Raw genomic sequence first — 24,335 nt, forward strand, 5'->3', positions numbered from 1 at the left:
TTCTCCAAAAAAGATCATTCCCTACAAAACAATCATGGGATCATTAGTCGATGAAGAGTGATCAAAAACTAAATTACTATTAAATCACTATAGAATAATAATAACTTTAAAGTACCTGGAACTTTGGCTACTTTTAATGGAATGCCTTCATCGTCGCTGACGATCAATGTGACATCCTTCACCGTTCCCGTACTAAGAACATAGGAACATCCAGGAAATGATGCTGCAGCTCCTATTGCAAAAAGTTTCATAAGTTTCATAAGTCTTTGTCACGAAGTATAAAAGAACAAATGATAATTGATGTTAAAAAGTTGTAAAAAAAAAAACTGTTTGTTGTTGTCATAAGAGAGAAAAAGAGGGATTTGTGTACCAACAGATGGTGCAACAGTCGATGCCTGTAAGTTGCGTGTTGCTGACTCAGCAGTCGGAAAGAGATTTGTGGTTGTCCTGGATGGAGGCGGCGTCATCATAGGATTCAATTGATGTGAAGCTGAAGAATAAAATTGTTAGAGCATGCATAAATATAGAACACGTGGACTAGCATGGACAAGATTGTTAGAGCATTAAAAAAAGGATTGTTCGAGCATGTATTGTCAATGATTATGATCATTCCTATATATATTCAGTGGAAAACAGAAGTGGGGAATGGAACATGCGATCTACCTGAACCACCTGCAGCACCCTCATACTGGGAATGGGGCTCGAAATCACGCAAAAAACTCTGTAAAGACAACACATCCATATTTTAATTAATGCCATAAAAGAGCATAACATAAAAACCATTATTGAACTCTTGTTATAATTAAAAATTTCATTAATACTTACATTTAAGTTTTCAGAGGTGTGCATCAATTCAGCTCCCCTTTCTCTTATTTCCTGAGTAGTAGGCTTTATGGTTGCCAAACGTAAAAGTTCTCTGCCAATTTTCTTTAGCAACTTTTTAGTCGAGCCGATCGGGTCATCGGTGTCTGCTAAATCAATATAAAAAGGGTCCTCCTTAGGGGGGGGGCTGCTGATCAGGGATTGCAGGTTCCTTTCCCTCCCTCCGACCACTGGCCCTCTGTGACAACAATAGTATTAGTATTATCAAAATTACTCCAAAACAATGAAGAAAACAACATTAAAAAAATAACATTTTGCTTCTATCTAGTTTGCACAATTACAATGAGTTTTACCTGCTCATGTGTAGATGAGTCGGGAACATCACCAGCATCCCCTCCGGGTGGTTGCTCCATATTGTGCCCCTGTGTCAAAGATCAAGTATAAAAATGTTAGCGAAAAATTTATTGACTAAATGGTATGTTGGAGTCATTGATTAGAAGTTGGTTTAATAGTATGTACCACCCCCATGATAGTAGCCTCGTTTGTATCTATGCGGTTCAAATTGTAATCAATAAGAAGCTCTTCCCCTGCACGTATTGATTTTATCGCACAGATGAATACACGATTTCCCTCGCGCGCCTCAAATATGCAATTGTGTTGCTTTATAGTTGACCCAGGTCGTGTACTATTTATAAAACCCGCAATATTCCCTGTTGCTCTTGACCTTCCATCAATGTATATAGCCACACTTTTACTTTGATTATTGTCTTGCTGTTGTATATAATTTGCCAAGAGGGCATACCTACGCATACTTTTTTTATATTTAACAATATGCATCCAACTTTTGTAATCGTAACATGGTCCAACATACTCCATCAATTCAGAAACTTTGTTGTAAGACACCTTTATGCCGTCCATAGAAAATAGGCCCAAACCATGTAGTGATGATGGTGCTATGCGATATATCCTCTCGTTAACACAAAAATCAGTGTTTATTGGAGGAAGTTCCTTGGGTACCCAATGTTTCTGTAGATGTTGGTACCTCAAGGGCACCTCGATGTCGCCTTCCGTCTCATCATCATAAGAACATGACCCCCCTTGAGCAAGGAAAAATTTCATGCGTTTATTGAATTTCCTTCTAGTCCTTTGACCTCTAGTTAATCTCCCTGTTCTAGATAAACTGCATGTCTCACTTTCCTCTTCTATTCCTATATTTCCCTCACTCGAGGAAGACACTTCTGACAAATACCTATTCGCTGGTACCTGCAAATGGGAGAGATCTTAGAAGACATCAATCTTACTATTGATAAGTGTATTAAATAGATTGTCTATAAGGAGTATTGACTTATACCTGTCGATCCATGAGACTGTGCGGGATGCTCCTGAAAGGGGTTCAGTTTCCTGCAAATGTAATTCAATTATCGTGAGCATAATCACATCATAATCATAATCACATCCATCATTAGCATCACATAAAAATTAAAAACATTAAAAGGTACACAATAAAACACTTAAATCAGGCTCACATTATAAGCGTACTAGGGAAGTAGGCCTAGTGAAGGGCTAAAACTGGGTTTTTGTATCAGCTAATGAGTTGAGGGCTTAGTCACCTCGGGGACATGCTATTTGAAGTTGTTTGATGTGTGTGGAGGTGGAGGAAACACCTAGTTAAGGTGAAGTCAAGTTTGGCGCCTATCGAGGCATTGTGAGCATTTGATAGTTTGTTGATTAGATTGCTTGGATGAATCTATTCGATGGATTGAGGGACATTCATGGGATTATTCCAAAGATGTAGAACTTAAGGTGGCATAAGGATTTGGTGTGCACTCTGATAGGTTATGGAGTTGGCTTGGATCAAGGAGAGGGATCTTATGAAGATGCTTGGTTGGTGTTGTGAGAACACTATGGAAGTCCCTCTTGTTATGAATGACTGCAAGACCACCTAGGGTCTCTGCATCACCTACGGAGGCAGAATTATTAACCAACAAATTGGGTAAGCACTTATATTACGTTTTCCCTATGATATTCTAGGTACAACTCCCTTTTATAGATATTTAATGAATTCCCTTTTCTAAACTAAACACTTACAAATGCTTTTGACCTGAAAGAAAATAAGACTCAATACATTCACGCATCAATATGTGTTTTAAATAGTTTTATTTAATTAATTTAGATTAATAGTTAATTTAGATTAGCAGTATTCTATTTGTAGTTGAAACTTGTAGCTTTTAAATAGATAATGAATAAACTATGTAACCATATATATAAGACAAATATATTTCTATCAAGAAATGAATATTAAATAGATTAAGGATTGATGGCATACCTCTAAATTCCATCATCATCATCCTCGTCGTCGTCATCATCATCATCATCATCATCATCATCATCATCATCATCGTCGTCCTCGTCATCATCATCGTCGTCATCATCATCATCCTCGCCATCATCGTCGTCGTCGTCGTTGTCATCATCAACATCATCATCAACATCATCATCAGTAGCAGCATCATCGTCATCATCATCTTCTTCTTCTTCATGAAAATTTGTGTCAGGAACATCATCCAATAACTGTCGATCGTGATCACCATCTACATCATCTTCTACTTCTTCGGTATCTTCTTCTTCCATCGCATTATACTTTATTGGCCTTCCTCTCGGTTCATGTCTAACAACAAATGACTAACACAGTTTATGTGGAACCTTTGAGTAAAATACCTGCTCACATTGGCTTGGAAGAACATAAGGCTCATCCCCAACTGGCTCAAACGACCTTGTATTAACCATTGTAAATCCATTATCATGTTCAATAACAGTTCTATCAGGATCATTTGGATTAAGTCGTAGCCTGTACCATTTGACAACGAAGAGTACTAATTTGAAAGAACTAAAGTCACACTCAAGTATCTCATCCAAAATGCCATAGTATCGATTTTCAGACTCTTGAGGATGTAAGTCATTTCTAGATGAAATATTAGTCACTTGAAAGACTGCAGTTATTCCTGAATCACAAGTTTTCTTCGTGTCATCCAACACTTTGACGCGAAATTTCTGACCATTACAGAACATAGCCTTGTGGTGTTTAACCTGCAATAATATGTGAAACATATCAAGATTATTGTATCGTGAGTTGATAAACATACGGGTGATTAATAAATTTGTACGTACTTGGAAATCTCTTGAACCACGTGCTAAATCTATTTCCCTTTGCGTAACATTGGAATCTCCATTACGATGAGCTTCTTTAACCAATGAAGATACACCTTCCCATGTTAATGTGCGACCAGAATGTTGACATCGTTCAATCCATACCGTCATCCAATCAAGATTGTTTGCAATATACAAATGTAGTGCATCCCACTCTCGAGCACTTGTACAAAAAAAAAATAGACAACTTACAACTGATTTATTTTGAAGATTAAGAAATAATTTATTACAATAACATCTTATAATTTATTACCTCTGACTTTCCTCAATGTACCTTTCCCCATCAAGTACTCCCCTTCTAATTTTTTAAAAGGCTCGAGATTCCAAATGCGATCTACATGGATATTTGATGCAAACTTAGGAAGATATTCAGTAATGTACACCATAGTCTGGTATACCATATATCCCTCTATCATAGAACCCTCAGGATGTGCTCTTTGTCGAACCAAAGCCTTCAAAGTTTTCAGATGCCTCTCAACCATCCACATTGACCTAGTGTGTACAGGTCCACACAATTCAATCTCCTCAACTAGGTGTATGAGGTAGTGTTCCTGTGCATTGAAAAAAGTTGGAGGTAGATACTTTTGCATTTCACACAGTAAATGAGGAATTCTTCTCTTCCAATAGTTTATATCTTCTTTATGGATTTCTTTAGATGACAACCACCTACATTAAGAGATTCAAGTCACAAAAAATATATAGATATGAGACTTTACAAAATAATATACAATAGATTACATAGCAAGAAAAACAAATCGCGAATATAATAAATATATACAACAAATTGAACAGATATTATTGCTTACCTCATATATTTTCCAAGATCGTATATCACTTGTTTGATGTTATTGTTGAAGTGCTCTGGGAGAGATAGAGGAAGCACGTACTGCAGTAATTATAAACTAATCATTTCATTGTTTTCTAACATAACATAACGAACAGTACACGTAGTTTATGAATATATTGTAAATACAGAAGAACATAAGTTACCTTGACGAAAGTATGCCAATCATGCGTTTTGAGCCCTGGCCCAAATTCACTTTTTTTTGATATGAGATTGTTTATGTTCGCAGCAAATCCTGTGGGAAATCGAATTTTTCGTATGACTTCTTTTATGGCATCACTTTGCTACTCCATTAATAACCATGGAAGGGCACTTATATTAATCTGATCTCTGTTGCTATTTGAGTGAATGAAATTTTTCAATGCATGATTGGATTCATGTATGTCATTACAAATTTTGACCATTTTTTCTTTGTCACGCTTTCCATCCAATATTTTCCACAATGTCTCTTTTATAGTCTTTCCAATATGCATAGTATCAAACAAATGCACAATTTGTAAGTGCTCGTAGTAGGGCAACCTACTAAATTGTCTGGGATAGCTTTTTAGTCCCTTTGGAAGGTTGTCAGTATTGCCTTGACGACCTTCACGATCATCAATTATACAATTAGTCAACAAAAATCACAATAGAAATATATAAATTACAAACATAAACCATTAGGTGGAACGGCATTACCTCGACGATTAATTCTATTATATTCCAACTTCCATAGGCGAGGTGTCATTCTTTGTGGCTTTGATGTAGTCTCTTCTTTCCCATTGAAAAGAGGTTTTTCCGTACTTCGATACTTATGATTCCTATGGAGGAAGTGTCTACACTCATCAAACACCTGCTTTCCTAAACTTTTTGAATGACGAGATTTCATCTTTGGACCACAAACTGGACATGCAAATTTTCCCTTTGTTTGAAGACCTACAAGATAATGATGTAATTGGATTATTAAATATGTTGATTTTTATAATTAGAATTATTGTGCGCAACTTGAATTCACTATAACATACCACAAAAATGTGTTAGCCCTGGGGCATCATGTATTGTCCATGCAAGTATTGCATGGAATTGAAATTGTCTTTGTCCTATTGGTCTAGACATGTCATACATAGTGACACCGTTCCATAACTCCACCAACTCGTCGATAAGAGGCTCAATATATACATTCATATCTTTTACTTGATATTTACCTACTTGAATGAACAGTAACATTACATAATTATTGTGACCATTTTACTGCAAGATTTGTAAGTACATGTAAATTAATAACTATCAAATGATAAGATACCTGGAACAATCATTGCCAACATAATGTGCTCCCTCTTTATTGACATCCACGGAAGAATGTTATTGTTGATAACAAAAACAAGCCACACCGAGTAAACAGATCTCATCTCTCCAAATGGATTGACACCGTCCGCTGCCAATGGAAGCCTGAGATTACGAGGTTCTTCTTTGAAGTGTTGCCACTTTTCCTCTATGTGCATAAATGCCGAACCATCCGCAGGGATTCGAATAATGTCATCTCGACTTCTATTGTGTGCATGATAATCCATAAATTGAGCCAAGCTACTACATCTGAATAATTGTCGCATCCATGAAATAATGGGGATGTAATGAAGAACCTTTTGAGGCACCTTTTTTGTTAGTCGATCTGTTCGATATCTACTCGTATGACATACAGGGCATTGTGTTGCAAATTCATGTTCTTCATAATATATAATATGATCATTGGGACAAGCATGTATTGCTTCATACTCCATTCCAATATCTTTCATAACAACAGTTAATTCTCGATATGAGCGAGGTAGAATATTTGATGATGGTAACAGAAACTCGGCTATCAATCTACAGCAAAAAAATAAGTTGTTAATATAAACAATATTAGTGGTACATTATTCACCCTTTGTTAACTATAAAGACATATATGACATACCTTAACATACGTGACATTGTTATGTTGGATAAACCATTCATAACCTTCAAGTTCAACAACAACAATATAGCAGAGAGAAGAGTTGTTTGGGAGTCTTTGTATAGGGGCTTGTATGCCTTCTGAAGTAGAGGTACATTGAGGCTATCATCATCATCATGATCAGATACGCTTGGACTAGATGTGTCATGGATCAATGTATTTATACCATCCTCTTCAATTGTGTTTTCTGGCGCATGATCGTCATCTTCCATGGGATCATTATCTTCACCTTGGATATTTGCACCTCCATGTTCCTCCACTTCGAAAACCATATTCTTCGGATTGTTGTGGTTCATATCATGTACTTCCCTGGGAAGATCAACCTATATAAAATTGATTAACATAAATAAACCATGATCATCAACTCATCATCAAGTGATTTCATATGTATATAAATTGTTAAAATGATATAATGAACGACTTACCAGTGGATGATAGTCATGCCCCCCTTCAATGTGACCATTCTCCCTACAATGTCTCTTAACTGTTTTGATTAGCAGCCTTCTACGGTTTAAGCCCTTACAAATATTGCAAGGACAATAACATTTTCCGTCACCTTTTCTTTTCAAGTTAGACCACAATCTAGCGATTGTCTCCCTGTTTTGTTCTTCACTTATATTATCTGACATGATCGTTCTTTGCAGGAAGCAAAAATCGAGCTATGAAAACTTCGGTCTACAACTTTCCAAACTAAGCAAAACTGTCGAAAGTACACAAATCTTCTTAGACCTAGCTAAATACTTTAATATTTTAAAAATACTTTCTTTGACTTTATTCCTAAGATTATTTGTAAAACATTGACCAACCGCCTGAAGGTCTTATTTCAAGAGACCTTACAACATTAAGCCACTAAAAGCAATTTCAAAACATATAAGCTAAAAGTCTAGTTAAAATATACATTAGAATAAAAAAAAAACAATTTTCATACCTGAGCGCGCGGCTATAACTCGTGCAACGGCCTTCTTGCTTAGCTGTAGAAGCTCTCCAGCAATCAAATTATACAAACTACAAGGCCTAACAAAAATTTCAAAACATATAAGCTACAAGTCTAGTTAAAATATACATTAGATTAGATTCAACAATAGAAAGCAATGCTATTTAGAATTAGATTCAACAAACCTTAGCAGTGTAAATAGCCATCTCCTCTAAACTGGACTCCAGACACGAGGGGGCATTCACATACTCTTCCCCTAAAGGTATCCTGAAGGACAAAAGCCACTATTCTTGAGTTTGTGAATTGCACCTTGAGATGAATGAAGCTTAAAAGGAATGAAAATTGTTTTCATACATTTAAATCAGGATGTAATATTTATTCATAAGTATATACCTTGCAAGCACTTAAAATTGTTGTTATATGTGTTGCGGGAAAAGAAGAAGTTTATACTTATGTGTATAGACGCACGTCCTGTATGCGATCCAAAGTTCGAATGTTATCAAGTGTGTCCAATGATGGGGAGAGACCTCTGTGCAAGTAGAAGATCTGCAATGAAACAAAAGAAAAGAAAAATTTCTTATAGTAAGAACAAGTTTGTTGTGCTGCACAGGGTACCAACAAAATAGTGTATAATATCTTTTTCTTTACCTAGCTTTCAATCCAGCATGAGAGCCTTTAATAGAAAAGTCAAATTGATAACATATTTAACAAGAGTTGCAGGGCAGCATAGTTCTTGCGTAAGTCCAAGAAAATGTGTGAGGATTGACATAGATTTGCATAAGTCCAAGAAGATGTGTGAGCATTGACATAGATTTTGTGAACATTTTCTATGTAATGAAGATTTTACTGCAAATGGAATGAACCTAGGGGTCGATTGGTAAACTGATTATTTGTATCAACTGGTGTAAAATTGAAACTAAAACCATTTCAACTGGCCACGCCACTCATGGACTGTTCCTCCATATGTTATAATACTTTCATCATATATCACAAATATGAAATAGAATATGTAGCACACTGAAATAAAGCATTAAAAGATAGTGTCTAAATGTAATTAAATATATGAAACTGGTTATAAGAATTTGTACAAATCAATCAGAATGGGTCGAAATCAGTGCATCTTACTTCAGCATTTCATGTAACACAGCCAAATCCAAAAGAAATCTCGCAGACAAACTACCTGAGATTTATAACCTTTATCTTCCAATATCCAATGGCTCCTTATAGGCATTAATACAAAGAAGCCAACTGTCAAAAACTGTGGCAGTGATAAACATTTTGAAAAATAAAATTGTATTAGGTATAAATAAAAAACAATGAAGAATGGTGTAGACTTGTAGCCAGAAGATAACACAGTGAAAATTGATGAGCTCTTTGTTATCACCCACCTCAAAGAAACGTGCATATCAACTCCAAGTGTCAAATGTCAGCTGTAAGTGCAACAATGCAAGTGCAACAATACGTGTGTTGAAAATATGATTTTTTCTTGATTGATTCATGATAGTTCGATAATTTCTGAATCTTTTGGTTTGCCTTTTTTTTACTAAGAAGATTTTTACTACTATAGTAGATAGTAGGAAACCACTGCAAACTTTCGTTTATATAAAATATAATGCCATGATCAATAATGTTACAGGCTCTTTTAAAAAGAGAGAATTACAATTAACTCTTGAAATGAGCTGGCCTATTACAATTAACTTTATCAATGTGCTGGACTATTAAAATTTTGATTGGAATTACACGATATAACAATGCACTTGCAGTCTGGTCTATTGCAAATTGACCACTGTTTCCAAAAGAATATGTTGCATTTTATTCCATTACACAGAATATGATACTGCGAGCCTGCATTCCCTTCCAAAAACCGCACTGTATTATGGTTATGGCACACAACTCAGGAATTTGACTTCAATTCTTTTGGCATCTTTGCTGCTCTTGTAGAAAAAAATGATATTGCAAATATATAACCATGCAGCTCAAGACAAAATTGTAAACCTGCTATATTATAAAACCCGTTGCAAGTGACTAGGTTACCCCCAAATTTTCTCAACAATTGGGTTGCTGCCATCAAGCAAACCCATAGTTAAAGAAAGCGGTCAGACGAACCATCGACCGGAAAGACTTGAAGGAGCTCAAACATTTGGACACTGAAATGAATGGGCATGCTTTTGATCCTGAAAAACATGGAGAACAAAGGAGTAATGGGTTTATTTGTCTTACACCTTGCCGATGCGCATCTCTGCTCGACCCTCTGAATGCCTCGAGTTCGCCTCAATGCCCCTCTCAATGCTGCTGAAGTGATCTCCCGCGCGCGCGCCTTTCCTTTCAGAAGAACCCTGTGTCGCGCGATTTCATTCAAATGAGGGTTTTTGGCTTTTTTTTCCTCTTATATCCCGCTGGCGTCGCAATTGCGACGCCTGCTGTCGCAATTGCGACGTCATCGGGCTAAAATTGAAAAAAAAAAGCCAAAACCACATTACCTTTTCTTGCCGTCGCAAATTGACCCCTAATGTATTAGTGTTTGTCCAATATGTACTCTGTTGTCGAGTTGAGTGGTGAAATTAAGTACCAGGATGCTCATTGGCTAGACAAGGTGTTCCATGTCTATTCTGGGTAGGGAGGGCCTTTCTCAAATAAGATTATGTGGGGATATTTTAAGGGTCCGTGGTTGGGAGGTTAAGCTCTTGACAATGTTTCCCCTCTCCACAAGATGTTAGGACATGCACCAGACAAAGATAAGTTATGCATTCAAATATTTGTTGGTAATAGGTATTTTACTTTTATGATTTTTATATGAGTAGAAGATATGATGGATTGATTTATATCATTGATTCAATTATTCCTTTAATGAAAGCAACTTTTCTCGTCAATGTAATTGGTAACTAGTTAGATCGATTGATCTTTCAACTAAACATGAAATATATCTGTATGCAAGAGATAGGTTTATCTGACGGATTGTTATTTCTGTCTTTCATTTATGTTAATAATGAATATGAGCGTACATTCTAATTGTATGTTATTGCCATTGTAACAAACGAATCTTCTAGTCTAGAAAAGAACTATATTTTGAAATAAAGCAGATATAAAAGCAATACTTGGAACCAAAGTACCAAAGTGAACATCTTTATTCCATTTCATGTGAATTTAACTGAAATAACAACCAACTAAATAACTAATTTCTATAGTAATTACAAAAGAACTTAAATCATTGCCTTCAATTCTATGCTACTTAATAATTACAAGAAAAGTAAATGCAAAGTAAAGAATTGAAGAGGAACATACATAATCTAACTGAGGGATCTCATAATGTTGTGCAAGCCTTGGCTTTCAGATAAGAGGAGAAGCATTAGCTTAGGCTTAACCTCCCAACCACGAACATTATCAATCCTCACACAATCTTTTAACAAGAAAGGCCCTCCCTACCTTGAGGCTAGGCTTGGGGCACTATTAGTCCAGCCATCCGAGCAATACTAGTGTTTAAAATGTCTGTTTAGTAATAGATGGGCATGCTTGATTAACTGGCGCCACCGACATCATGTGATCTATAGAAGGCAAGCATGCCTTTAACAACCCTGGCCAAGGTTTTAAATGGGTTTATGATACCCGATCACCATTGCTCGACTTGACAACAGAGTAGGTAAATTGGACATACATGAGCTTACTGGAAAGCTCTTTAAGTTTATGTAAATAAGTTATCATGATAAATCTGATTTTTGTTCCTTGTTTTTGCAGGTTTTCTTTTTACCTCTTCACCCTTTTTCATTGGCCATCCAGCTAGGGTGAGTTCTTGGTATTTGATCATTAATGAAATCCTTCTATTAACAGTTCATCGCTGACACTCAATTGATGCAAAGATGATAATTTGTTTTTGGCATTAAGCCATCTTTGTGACTCAAAGACCTCTCTCTTGTAAAGTCACTGGTTTGCATTATCAAAAGTAAGGACAAGCTACTCAAAAATAAGAATACACACATTGCATATCCGATCTGTTTCTGATTCGAAATAGTTCAATATAAATGATAAAGCTTGGTCGCATTGAACTGAACATTATTCATCTTTTTGTATCATAGACATGCCTTGAGGAATAACATTGGTATACTTAAACCAAACTTGCATCGAGTTTTCGGATATATAAATATATCTGATAAGAAATAGAGATATCTACGTAACCTGATCAATGATCGTATGAGTTCGGGTAGTCTTGACTAACCAACTCTCAATTATTCTGAATAGACAAGGTGGATGTCTGATACGGAGTTCTCGTTTTAACAAGGCTCGGTTTCACATCCAATATTAGAAGCTGAATGAAAAGAAAAACACGAAAAGAAAGAGGGAGCCATATGGAAGATAAAACTAAAAAGAAGAATGCAGTCGAATATATGTCTAGGCAAGAGAGAAAGCTTAAATTGAAGTCGCGGCTCAAGATGATAGTTAAAAACAAGATGATCGGCTTCTTGGTTCACCAATTCAAAATAAGAAAAAGAATAGCGCCAAGTATACTCATTGTCTCTCATAGAGACTTATAAGTAAAAAAACACAAAATCGAAGGGCTCCTAAAAAAGAAGAAATCCTATATGTATATATATATGTATATGTATATATATATGTGTATATGTATATATATATATGTGTGTGTGTGTGTTTGTATATATATATATATATATATAATTTTAAAACTGATGTCATCATACTATTATTATGTCCTAGGTCATACCTATTAGGATACGCACATCTATATACGTGCATAATTCGGAAAATTTATTTTAACTTCATATCCTTTTGATGTATATATATGCATGTATATATTTATACTTATGTTAATAGAGATGAGCTTGGATGTTTTAATATCATGGTGGCATCATACCTTTATACATATGTGCATATATATATATATATATATATATATATATATATATATATATATGTATAATACAAATGATTTGATTATGTTTAAATATATAAATGTTTTATATGTTGTCCAAGTAGCTCATGCGTGTCCAATGTATGTACCCTATTATGCAGTCGCTAGGTCCTTACTAAGGTAGTTAGACGCCATATCTGTTGATCGGATCAATAGACTAAAGTAGTGCCCCATTCTATAGATCTCGTTTAGCAATGCTTTCTCTCCTTCGTTTGCTCCTACAACCACCCGTGCAACATTTCCACAATAATAAGTTCTCTCATAATAAATCAATATCAACATATAACATAGTTAGTTGTAAAAATAGCTAACTACCATCATCCAGTAAACAAGCAATGACTAACTACCATCATCAAACATATGACAAGTAACAACTAACAACCATCATCAAACATATGACAAGTAACGGCTAACTTCCATCATCATTAAACAATTATACATAATAATTTTTAACAACCAAGTTCATATGAAGTAACGGTTAATTATAACTACCCTTTTCACATGATCAAGGAAAACAATAGTTTTAACTAATCATCTCAATGGCTACAATTTATTTTTAATTAGGTCAAATTTTGGGATGTAACAACCATAGTTAGCAATAGAAAGAAAAGTGATGATACAATAGTAATTGATGCCCTAAATGAACAATGGTATTTGATGCCCTAAATGATACAGTGGTATTTGATGCCCTAAATGATACAATTGTATTTGATACCCTAGATGATATAGTGGTATTTGTCATTACGATAAAGTTGTATAGCTATTTGTTCCCTAAGCAATATGTATGGATTAACTTGGGTTTTGTAGATGTTGCTCTTGGTGGATTCTAGTTTCAGAATTTAGGGTATGTAAAGCTCAAAATCTTCATTTAGATTTATTGATGATGCTATCAATTGCTAGTTATGAAATTTTCGATTAACTGATTGTAACCGTTAATCTCATTCACATGAACATAACTGTTATAACTGCCTTCCCATGAAATTGAAGTAGTAACTGTATTTCTATGATATGCTAGTTGTTAGTTAAGACCTGGAAAAAGTGGTTACATTTATAAATATGAGTACAATAAGCTATCTTTTGATATGATAAAGTTTGGTAGTACAATATTCTTGATGATCAGTGCTGAAGATGAGTTTGGATTGATGCGAAGGTTTTGGATGGTGTTCAATTTTCTTGTTGGTGTTCTTGGATTGTACAATGATCATGCTGTTGGCCCGCATTGATTGAGGAGATAAGAATTGGTGTTTTCATAGAGTATGGGCATTTCTTTAGTATGGTCCTAATTAACTTGGTGGAGTAACATGTTGGGATTCTTGGTGTTGCATTGGTGATGGTGTAACATGTTCATGGTTGAAGATTTGGGACCTATCTAAGTCTTAGCCGACTTGATTTTGGATTACATTGATGCTTGAGTATATTGTTGTACTAGGTGGGCTCTTGTACTTAGTAGATTTATATTCCTTGTAATTAGTATAAACGAGAGATCATTTTGTAATAATGAGAAATGAGTGTGTAAAGAATGTGAGAGGATAATGTAGGCGAGGTGATGCAAACTGTAATTCATTGGAATTGTATAGGCATAGGAGATGTTATTTGTTAGTTCGGTTGTAATGGATTGTTTGTTCGTCTAGTTGTAATTGAGATGAGATCAGTGAACTTGACCGAGGGCCAAATCTGAGATTGTATTGTGAGCAATGTGCTTGCAGTTTGGTCTGTAAGCCTATGGGTGTAAGTACATGTTTTGTTCTCCATTTTATGCTCTTAACTAAGTAGTATTTTTAGCAAAGTGCATCATCTTGTGGCTTAGACTCCCCCTAGGGTTTTCCCTAATGAGTTTCCGTGAGAAAAAATCTTGTGTTAAAGTGTTATGTGTTGTGGATTTGTATTTATCATGTATCTTTGAGATTTGCATTATGTATTGAGCTAATATTGGCATAACTGATTTACCCCCCACCCCAATTAAGCTTTCCTTCTTTGGGCCTAATAATCTCATCTTTACTCTTCTTAGATTCATCATCAGTAACATTTTCACTTGCATAGTAACAATTCTTATGAAATTTAGGCTGAAACCTTCTAGGCTTGTTCTTCATTGTTCTTTTCTGACATCTAGAGGCAAAATGACCACTCTTATTACATGAAAAGCATTTTATAGGCGATTTCCCTTCATACTTACCTGCACCCTTAGATTCTCTTTTTGCAATCAAGGCTTCCAACTCTTCCATCTTCCTTTCTTCTTCCTCAATCTCTTCTAAGTCCTTAGCATATCTTGATCCAAACTAGAAAGAAGAACAACTTGTAGAACTCTCACCAGTTTCATACTTTGTCTTATCCTTAGAAATAGTAGCTTTAAATGCATAATTTATTTAAGGGAAATTGTCACAAGATCTAGTCATCTCAAAAGAAGATAACTTACCACCCAATGAGTCCCTTTTCACCTTGGATATTGTTCTGATGCAAGGATCTTAGCATCTTTGAATTGATTTCATCTTCATCCATGGTTCCACTAGCATATCTAATTCCACAGACAAGCCCTGTCACTTTTTGTAAATAAGAACTAATATTCTCATCTTCGCTCATCCTCAAAGATTTAAGTTTTCCTTTTAGACTTGGCATCTTTGCTTGCTTCATATATGGGTCTCCTTCATCCAATGATTCCAACTTCATCAATATGTCATGAGTAGTTTGCAATTGCATGACATTTGTATTGTCCAGATCTGATAAGGCATTGTATAATTCTTCAATGGCTCTCATGATATTTGCAAATTCCTTTTTCTCATCAACACTGTTAGTAGCTAGATTAGTAGGAGGCTTGTAATCCTTCTTTGTAACTTCTCAATATTCCATTCCCATGCAAACTAAATGAGTAGTCATTCTTCCTTTCCATAAAGCATAACTGGTTTCATCAAACTTCAGAATGTCCTTAAAGGCTTCCACTTCAAATCTCCTCAAACGATCAAGCCCTCAAAAGAAGACCAAGCTTTGATACTAATTGTTAGGAATACCAAGGCAACTCACACAACTTAGAGGTGGTGGGGGTGGGGTGAATCAATTGTGCAAATAACTTGACCCATAAACCCATTCATCTCTATAGCATCTTAGATCTGAAACATAAGCATTAAAGAAAAGAAAGCAACACCACCATAACACAAAACACCATTTTTTTGTGTGGAAGCCCTATTAAGGGAAAAACTATGGTGGCGGTCAAACCTAGTAGATAATGTACTAGGACATAAACCTTGTTAAAGGTACAATGATAATGCATATGCATTCAAACTTACTGTATAGAGCTCACTCCTCAAAACAACACAAGAGGGCAACAACCTTGAGAATATTTTAAGGGCAACAATCCTGAGATGGACAACAATCCACTCATACCTCTGCTCTCAATCACAGATACAACAGGCTCACTTACCTTCGTATCTATACTCATAGCATCTTGCATTGCTTCCAAACACAAAATATTATCCTTTTATATAATACATCAACATAAAATTGAGTTGGCCAAGATTAAGGCCATAACTACAATAGTAAATATGTTGCAATAAACAATCCAAGATATGTCAATAAGGACATATCTAGGACCCAAATAACTAATTTTCAACATGCTATATTATGTAAATCACGCTTGCAATCCAAATCAACATGCTAACCAACCGAGTCAGCTAGGAATACATCAACACTCTTTATGAAATCTTCCAAATCCTATCACATAAGGGATTGTGTTCCAACAACAAGAATAGGACACCATCAAGAAATAATAACAAGCGTCATTGAATACCACAACAACATCAACATCTGTCTTCAAATCCACAAAGAACTCTGCAATATTCATCATGAATATCTCCGAGCAATCTTTGTTATTAAAGAAAAACAACTCGTACATTTTAAAGTCATGAACTACTCCAGTTAAAGACACATATCCAAGTCTTGAGCAAACCACAAGGTTAGCAGCATAAAATATATGCATAACCAATCCGTACCCATCCAAATACTGTAGCTCTCTCATAATCACAAAAGGATATTCACAAGAACCCTATCAACGTGTTGTAACTCACACAAATCATGACATCAACATTTGTGGTCAAAGAATGAAGAAAGGCTGAAACTACCAGCCAAATTGGATTCATATGTTATTAATGAATCTGCATTCATGCAACTACTTGAAAGCCTTATCTATCTTTCAATTGTTAGAATGTGAAGTTGTCATAGATAACCTTTAGTTGCGTTGAATAATCATAGATGCTCATGTAGTAAGTGGTTTGTAATCAGGACTCTGCAACTCGGTTGTTATATGCAACTCGAAGTCATGATTGTTCATAAGCTTTGAACATTTTTGTAACAATGAAAATCCCTGAGGAATAATTTTGAGAGATATTTGCCTGTACCTTTTAACTGGTATAATTTTACCTAGTTTTTCCATGTAAATTCTTTGTTATGCTTGTTTTCGCTCCTCTGCAATTTTCTGCACTTTTAATTTCATTACAATTGGTATGACTGAGGTTATTTGTGTAGAATATCTCTGTGTAGAGTGGTGAGCAATAGCAAAAGGTTTAATTAGTAGATTTGAGGTGTAAATGTTTGATGGCTCAAATTTTTCCTTTTGGAAGTTGAAGATTCAAGCTTTTCTACTGAAGGATGGATGTGATATAGCTCTTGAGGGTCTATGGAACAAAGTGTTTGGAAAATAAAATTTGTTACAAAGACAACTGTATAATTTGATGATCTGTGCCAGTACATCGGTCACAAATCACCTGAATGATTTTAATACACTGACAAACAAGTTGGCTTCAGTGGTAGTTAAGATTGATGAAGAAGATAAGATACCAATTTTACCTTGATCCTTGCTTGATAGTTGGGATTAGTTGGTTATGGCTCTCAGTAATTCTGCAGCAAGTGAGAAGCTGGTCTTTGAAGATGTGGTATCTTCTTTAATCTCTAAGGATTCAAGGCAAAAGACATGTCAAGCTTCTTCTTCTAATGAAGCCTTAGTTGATAGAGACAAAACTCAGGAGAGAATGAATACTAATTGTGGACAAAATAGGTCCAAATCCAAGGGGTGGAAAAAGGTGAAGTGCTGGAACTGTGGCAAAAATGGACATGTCAAAAAGGATTGCAGGTTGCCTAAAGCCATAGATGGAAAACTCGCAGATTACTCGGCGAGTTTTAAACACTCGCCGAGTATTTAAGCTGGGCGAGTAAATCCCAGAAAAACTTGCAGGAATAAAAACTCAGCTGTTGGGAAAAAACTCGCCGATTACTCGGCGATTTTTTTTTAAAAACTCGGCTGCATTGTTTGATGCCAAGAACTATTACTATTTTGCTTCCTGCCATGAGCATTCCGCATGAGAATGCAATTTTGTACGCACTGTGCATTTATATATATCTAAATTCTGCTTGTTTCTTTTGTATTATCTTTAATTAACTTATTAGATGCATCTTCTCATTAAATTTTGCAAAATAAATGTATTTTTAATTAAATTTCAGCGGTTTTTTTAAGTTCCCGAGTTTTCCCGAGTTTTTTTTAAAAATCGCCGAGTTTTTCCCGATTAAACTTTTGGGGGGCTCGGCGAGTTTTTGCTTTTGGCGAGTTTTCCAACTATGCCTAAAGCAATCAAGGAGAATCCTGCTACAACTGCATTTGAAGCAAATAGCGTAGAAGTCCAGACACCATTGGAAGATGGAGAGATATCAACTGCTAATCTAAGAAGCTCTTTACTTCATGTTTGCATTCTTGATTCTGTTGCTTATTTTCATATGACTCCTCATAGAGACTTGTTTTCATCTTACTGGGCTTGTGATGGAGGTTGATTTATATGGGAAATGAAAACCCATGTGAAGTCTTTAGTGGAGAGGTTAGAATTAAGATGTTCGATGGAGTAGTTAGAACTTAGAACTATTCAACATATTAGGCATGTGCCTGGTTTAAAGAAAAATCTTTCACTTGGAGTGTTTGATGAACAAGGTTTTTGGTTTAGTGGTGAAAATTGTTGTCTAAGGGTAACAAAGGGACTCTTTGTACTAAAGGGAGAAAAAGATGACAATGTCTATAGGTTAGTTGGTAAGACTGACAATGGAGAGGCTACTGTGGTAACTGATGCAAAGATGGACTCATTAACAACATGGCATGAAATGCTAGTTCATATGAGACTTGAGTGAACAAGGTCCTAAGGTATTGTTAGATAGAAATCTTCTCCTAGGTGCTAAATTTAAAGATTTGAACTTTTGTGAACATTGCTTGTTTGGGAAGCAAAATAGACCAAGTTTTTCTAGAAGTACTACCAGAAGCAAAAATGTTATTGATTTAATTCATTCAGATACTTGGGAAGCTCCTGTAACATCTTTTGGAGGTTCAACATATTTTGTTTCATTTAGGGCCCGTTTGGTTGTTGGCATAGGAATTGAAACTTAGAATTGAAAATGGAAATGGGAATTGAAAATGACAAATTCCAGTCCCATTTGGTTCACCTGGAATTTGATTGGGAATATGTTAATCCCTTGTTTGGTTATACTGGAATAAGGTTAAGTTTATGGAGATCAATAAAAACAAAAATGAAATGAGATTTGTATTTGCAGTTTTGATCCCTCTTATAGTAACAGACAGAGAATGTGAGAGCACAGATAAAGCACTCGAATTGTTTGACAAATACCTCAATAGAAAGTGTTTTCATGGGCTGCAATCATAGCTGGATGTGCACAAAATAGATTTGCTGAAAAACAGTTTAGACTTCTGAGTGAATTCTATTATAAATCCTCAAATCAAACTCAACAAATTTTGTTGTCATTCTCTTCACATGTGTAAGTTTTGGACCAGTGTATAGAGATAGATTGCAAATTTATTTAGAAGAATTATTCATTAGATCCTGTAACTGTTACTACCTGATAGATGTTTATGCAATCTGGAAGCATATAGAATAGATTCATTTTTTTGACAAAATACTTCAACAAAATGTGGTATCAGGACTGCATTTGTTGCTGGATATGTAAAAGATCGGCTTGTTGAAAACCAGACACAATATTTGGCAGCATTGTTCTGACCTTTGTAACACTTAGAACTTTGGAACCACTGCATATCTTTCGAGCATTGCTTAAAGTGAATGAGAACGGGAATGAGTCATAACAAATTTATAGGGAAAGACATATCTGTTTAGAAGAGGAATGACAGAAAAGTCTAGGTGTAATAGTAATGTGGAATTGAGTGATATGACGTTTTAGGTATTGAAAAGCAAAAATTAAATCACAAATCTCAAGTTCATAGCATAGGGATTCTGTCAAACATTTGTATTAGCAAAGCATTCTGAGGTAATCAGTTATCTCAGAGTCATAACATCAAACATCTTGCTTACTGAATTACCAAAGAACAAAAACTTCATTAAATAGTATCATGCAAGAGTCATCCAGATAATTCTCCCAAAAAGTTTTCTAACAACCTCTGTATATAAGAAAATCTGTTCTTATTCTGTATATTATAGCCCACTACATAATCTAGAACATGAGGTGAAGATAATTGCAATACTTATTTTATTTACATTCAGAGAGCCTAGCTCAGAGTGCTTTAGGTTTGCAAGCATATAAAACCAGAGAACTGAAACTATACAGAGTCATTTAAACTTTTCAGTTTACTAAAACAAGGATACAAATACAATACAAATATTGTCATATTTCAGTGATATCTTCCTAAAATAAGAACATTGACTATAGCATGCTTTCATTAAAGTCCACACCTTAGAAAGTATGATGTGGTATATACTTCTAGGAATCATAACTGATCATGTGGCACCTGGAACTCATATCTACCTACAACTTAGAGTTGAATTGCTTAATATTGTTCTGCAATATTTTCATGCTTACTACTGGGAAGCTCATGCCCAGCTACAGAAGTACAGGCCATTGTGCAGAGGCAAGAAAAGAGAAGACCTCTGGTTCGTTAGATCATGATAAAAACAGCATACAAAGAAAATAGCATCAACAGGCATGTGAACAGGAGAATTTCTAGAAGCATTCTCATATTGCTTTGCCCATAACACAGTCTTCTCAAAGTGCACAGACCACTGGCAGAGAAAAGACTCCCTGTGTAACTTGTTCAATGGAGTTAGATGTGACAGATAATTTGTTGAAAATGATAACACAGACATTTAATAGAACAAATTTCTGAAAACACTGCCCTAAAATGCTGAACAATATGAGTGGGAGTTATTCTTCCAACTCAAAACATACCCGTGGGTAACCACAGACCCAACAAAATTATTAATTTTGGAAAAGTCATATTGAGAATAGGAATAGCCTTTTCTGATAACAGGTATTTTTAGGAATGGATAAATGATAATTTTGGGGTTAAAATGGGAATACGTATTCCTATTCCCCATTCCAATTCCATGCACCAAATGAAGAATAAAAATCATATTCTAATTTTCAATGACTATTCCAATTGTATTCCAGTAACCAAATGGGCCCTTACAGATGACTATTCTCATAAGGTGTGGATTTATCTTCTCAAGAAGAAACCTGAAGTGTTATCTTGTTTCAAGAAGTTTAGGGTTTCGGTAGAGAATACGAAAGGTAAGACAATTAAATGTCTAAGAACAGATAATGAGGTGAGTTTTGTTTAACAAAATTTAACCAGTTTTGTAGGGAACATGGAATTGTAAGACAATTGACGTTTGCCTGGATACCACAACAAAATCGTGTTTTTGAACACATGAACCGTACAATTATGGACTGAGCTACATGTATGCTAAGCACTTCTGCTTTGGAGCAGAAATTTTGGGGTGATGCTGTTAATACAGCTTGTATCTTGATCAATAGATTTCCCACTACTGCTCTTGATAATAAAATTTCCGAAGAAATATGGAAAGGTAAGCCAATTGACTACTCATTTCTTCATATTTTTGGCTTTGATGTTATGCACACATTCGTAAAGTGAGCAGAAATAAGTTGGACAAGAAGTCCAGAAAATGTATTTTTTCTGGTTATGTAGAAAGGTGTATAGGTTGTGGGAGACTTCTACCCACAAGATTATAGTTAGCTGAGATGTGTGTGTTAGCTGAGATGTGTTCTTTAATGAAAAGGCACCAAAAGTAGGTGAAGAACAACAAGGTGCTGAAGTTATTCCAATTGAGGTGGAAAAACATATGGTTGATCGAGATGCTCTAGATTAAGAACAATTAGAAAAAGCTCATCTTGTTGAACAATCACTAGATGAGCCATAGGGTGAAATATCATCCCTTGTAAGAAGATCTAATAGAGGGGAAATGTCTAATGTGCTCAATTTTCAACTGGGCTAGAGAGAGATGAATATGGCCCATTTGGTTTGACTATGTTCTCCCATTCAATGTTCACAATGACAATTTTTTTAATAAAGAAAATGCACTCCCAGCGCTAAAGAGACAGCAGGTGAAAATAAACTCAATACACTCCAGGCACATTCAAACATTTATAGGGTGTGGTAATTGATTGACAAAAATCCTTAAAACAACAGAAACAAAATAGACTAGGTTCAGAGCACTTAACATTGTGTAATTGACATAATGTTTACCAAAGCGTCTAGAAACCATCATGGACATGGACCTATCTCCAACACACTTTCAAATGTGTAAGGGAATGCGATGTGAAGGAAAGTTTAAAAAAGCACTTCCTAAATGATGATTCTGGCTACGAGCTTCAAAATGCAAAATGAACATAGTATTGGAAGAGAAATGGCAAACAAGTGGATTCAAAGATCTAACATCTTTTGAACATAACAACCACGAAAGTTTGTCAACACAGAGGTATGGTCGATGAAAAAAGTTTAGAAAGGCTTTTGGAAGTCGAGATCCATCATAAAGCCTTTTGCATGTGCCTAGTGCAATGCTAGAATATCTATTAGCATGCCCTTCATAGTTCGATCAAGCAAAGTCCAAAATCTAATATAGATGATAAATCTCTACGTGAGCTTCAAAATGAAAAATGAACAAAATATTGCAAGAGAAATAGCAAACAAGTGGATTCAAAGATTCAACATCATTTGAACATAATAGCCATGAAAGTTAGTCAACACAGAGGTATGGTTGACAAGAAAAGTTTAGAAAGGCTTTTAGAAGTCAAGATCCATCATAAAGCCTTTTGCATGTGCCTAGTGCATTGCTAGGATGTCTATCAACATGCCCTTCATAATTTAATCAAGCAAAGTTCAAAATCCAAGATAGATGATAAATCTCTATGTGAGCTTCAACAAGTATGGTCTATATGCAAATTATTTGACATTGTGCTTGGTGCTCAAATTTCACTAAACCCCCACTACAAAGAATATAGGAGATCATCGAGTGTATAAGTCCATGGAGCATGCTGAAGAAACACCCCACAAAGTGGATGCAAGAGACTAGTAAGTACAAAAAACATTCGAGTATCCATATGTCTACGAGTGCTCCCACACGTTGCAAGGATTTGACTAGAGAGAGAGAGAGAGAGAGAGAGAGAGAGAGAGAGAGAGAGATTCCTCGTTGGTTTCCCTAGAAGAGGTCTTAGACACATGCACATTGTTTAAGTCGTTCTTGTGAATGTTGATATCATATGTGAGCAACACGAGAACTCCCAACATATTAGTCATCCACAACAATGTATTACTTGGTAGGAAATGAATTGTGTGAAGTGTTGAATGCGAAAGACAGTAAAATTTTTAAGTTGATGTTTGCAGGGAAGTTATATTGTGCCAATCAGCAGTTCACTATGGTTTGGTAAACAAATTCTGTGTAACAAAGAAATCTCACACATCACAAATATTTGCAAAGGAACATTGCCCGTGAGCTCAATTCCATGAGGAGTAAAGGAAAAACTGTGGTTTACAGAAGAAACAATATCCTCCAACGATTAGAAATCATGACCAACAAGCTGAACAGGGGATAGGATTTATTCATAACCTATTGCAAATAGTGAAAGAAATAAAGATGCCAAGTTAGAGCATCCACCGTAGAGCCCGAAATAGTTGGAGTGGGTTTCAATGCTAGTGAAGGAAAAATCAACAAGAAAAAAATTCCTTCACCAAACTGAATTCTTGCCTCATCGTTCTTTCGGATGCATTTTGCACCCAGTCACAATTATTGTCCAAAATGATTCTGTGACTCACTTAAAATCTCGCTCCAGCTTCCTTCATAAGCACAATTTTTGGTTGGGTGATGGATTTGCTAAAAAAAAGTGCTGCATGTTGCCTATAGTCATAGAGAGTGCTAAAGGAGAAAGTCTGTGAGATGGGTTAAAATGTGCTCAAGCTCACTCTAAGTCATGGAAACTTCAGAAAAAAAAATCCATCTTATTACCCAAAGTGCGCCCAAGTGTGAAGAGACTAAAAGTTATGTATAAATTCCAGAAATAATACTTTAGAAGTGAAAAATTGAAATTTTGGGAAAACTAGAAACCTCGAGAATTAAAAAATTTCAATGGTCGAAAATTCCAAAAATTGAAAATATGGTAAAAATTGGAAAACCTAGGCTTGATTTTAGACCCATAGCCTTATGTAATACAATCTACAAAATACTTTCAAGAACACTAGCTAATAAACTTAAAAAATTACTACCATAGATCATTTCAAAGGAATAGATAGGTTTTGTTCCTACTAGGTCATTTTTCGACAGTATTATCATAATCCAAGAATTAACTCATTTTGTTCAAA

General features: G+C 35.4%; 1 protein-coding gene across 2 annotated transcripts in view; it reads left to right on the top strand.

Annotated features, from left to right (window-relative positions):
• LOC149538606 (endoplasmic reticulum oxidoreductin-2-like) overlaps window positions 1-24,335 on the top strand; it is a 160,995-nt gene that overhangs the window by 85,212 nt on the left and 51,448 nt on the right. The gene's annotated exons all lie outside the window — the stretch shown is intronic.

This window comes from Cupressus sempervirens, chromosome 9 (assembly GCF_028749045.1).
Source record: "Cupressus sempervirens isolate cs-2001-9-10 chromosome 9, ASM2874904v1, whole genome shotgun sequence".
In the NCBI taxonomy this organism is placed as follows: domain Eukaryota; kingdom Viridiplantae; phylum Streptophyta; class Pinopsida; order Cupressales; family Cupressaceae; genus Cupressus; species Cupressus sempervirens.